Raw genomic sequence first — 2,500 nt, 5'->3', positions numbered from 1 at the left:
ATTTAAAAAAACACCGATGAATCGTAAGTATCGCAATAATATGAAAGTAAATAAACATAACAATTCAAATTTAAAAAACACCGATGAATCGTAAATATTGCAATAATATGAAAGTAAATAAACATAACAATTCAAATTTAAAAAACACCGATGAATCGTAAATATTGCAATAATATGAAAGTTAATAAACATAACAATTCAAATTTAAAAAACACCGATGAATCGTAAGTATCGCAATAATATGAAAGTAAATAAACATAACAATTCAAATTTAAAAAACACCGATGAATCGTAAATATTGCAATAATATGAAAGTAAATAAACATAACAATTCAAATTTAAAAAACACCGATGAATCGTAAATATTGCAATAATATGAAAGTAAATAAACATAACAATTCAAATTTAAAAAACACCGATGAATCGTAAGTATTGCAATAATATGAAAGTAAATAAACATAACAATTCAAATTTAAAAAACACCGATGAATCGTAACTATCGCAATAATATTAAAGTTAATATACATAACAATTCAAATTTAAAAAATACCGATGCGTCGTAAGTATTGCAATAATATTAAAGTAAATAAACATAACAATTCAAATTTAGAAAACACCGATGCGTCGTAAGTGTCGCAATAATATTAAAGTAAATAAACATAACAAGTTAAATTTAAGAAATACTGAAGAATCGTAACTATCGCAATAATATTAAAGTAAATAAACGTAACAATTCAAATTTAAAAAACACCGATGCGTCGTAAGTATTGCAATAATATTAAAGTTAATAAACATAACAATTTAAATTTAAGAAATACTGAAGAATCGTAACTATCGCAATAATATTAAAGTTAATAAACATAACAATTCAAATTTAAAAAACACCGATGAATCGTAAGTATTGCAATAATATGAAAGTAAATAAACATAACAATTTAAATTTAAGAAATACTGAAGAATCGTAACTATCGCAATAATATTAAAGTAAATAAACGTAACAATTCAAATTAAAAAAACACCGATGAATCGTAACTATCGCAATAATATTAAAGTAAATAAACATAACAATTCAAATTTAAAAAACACCGATGCGTCGTAAGTGTCGCAATAATATTAAAGTAAATAAACGTAACAATTTAAATTTAAGCACACCAATTCCTCGTAAGTATCGGAATAGTAAAAATGTAAATAAACACGAGCACTTAATTTTGTAAACATACCGATGCTTCCTAACTTGTTGGGAAAGTAACACTGTAATTGGACATGGCTACTGAATTTAATAAATATAAGCTACCGATGCTTCCGAACGTATCGGGAAAATAACAATACCATTAAGTAATTAATAGATTAATGTCAGTTTTCGTAATTCAATCCAAATAATAAATTCTTTTTAAATGATACACTGAAAAGTTCTAAACTATGGATATTGTATTTACTCACATACCTGTAAACAATATTGAAATACACGATATCGTATTCTTGAGTATCACTTAGCACTTCGAATTCCAAACGGAACCATTCAACTGAATATCACACAATTTAGGATGACTGACTTCAGACAGAGCAGACAGGCCAATTTATGTTGTTGAGTGCGTCGATCTAATTGGTGGCTCTGGTCAGCCAATGGGAATGCTTGCTACAAACACAGTCGGGGAAGTATAGCATTACCCAAAAATAATTATACTCTTCTTGTAACAATTCTCGAATTTTAGACCCACAATACTGGAATAAAGATGAAAGTTAACGAGCATTATTACTATGTCAGAAGTCCTTCAGTACAGCGACCACAACCACATCATCTGGCGCTTGCACCAAGAGTTTGCTCTCATTCAAACAATGCTTTATGGACAATCATGGCTTTTTTCCTTACTTGCAATTGTTGCGTACATATTTCGTAAGTTGACAATGTAGCAAGTTCTCCGATTCTATACAACCAAAATGAATCACAGTGCTGTTTGAATTACCGAATTAGTATTTAGCATTTATTGTTACATACGACACAAAATAAATACGTATTGTTTACGTAGCGCACATCTGAGCAAGCTAGTGTTCGGGGGCGGTTTCTATAAATAACTATTTGATACTAAATGTAACATAACGAAGGTTAAATAAAATTACAAAACCAATACAATAAAATTATTACAAAGCAGGGGTAATTAAGAGTGTGTTATGGAGCCTTTATTTAGATAAATTAAGTCTAATATTATAATTCGTACTATTATTAAATGTTACAGGATCATTATGAATCGTAATTTTTAAGGTGAGGATTTTATTTATTTCTCGAGATGTTGGTGGTACTGCTACATGTTTAGCTGGCCGTCCACTGAAACCAAATTCAGCCGATTAAAACTCGTCCGTCTACGGTCGTACACGGCCGACTGATCCTGCAGAAGAGCCGATCGATCGTCCATTGGAGCCGACGCTTCGGCTTCAATTACCAGTTGTATGTCCTCGTGTTACATGCTTATGCTTATTACATACATACATACACACATACACA

Source organism: Periplaneta americana, chromosome 7, assembly GCF_040183065.1.
Source record: "Periplaneta americana isolate PAMFEO1 chromosome 7, P.americana_PAMFEO1_priV1, whole genome shotgun sequence".
Classification (NCBI taxonomy): Eukaryota; Metazoa; Arthropoda; class Insecta; order Blattodea; family Blattidae; genus Periplaneta; species Periplaneta americana.
Note: the sequence above shows the minus strand (reverse complement) of the source record.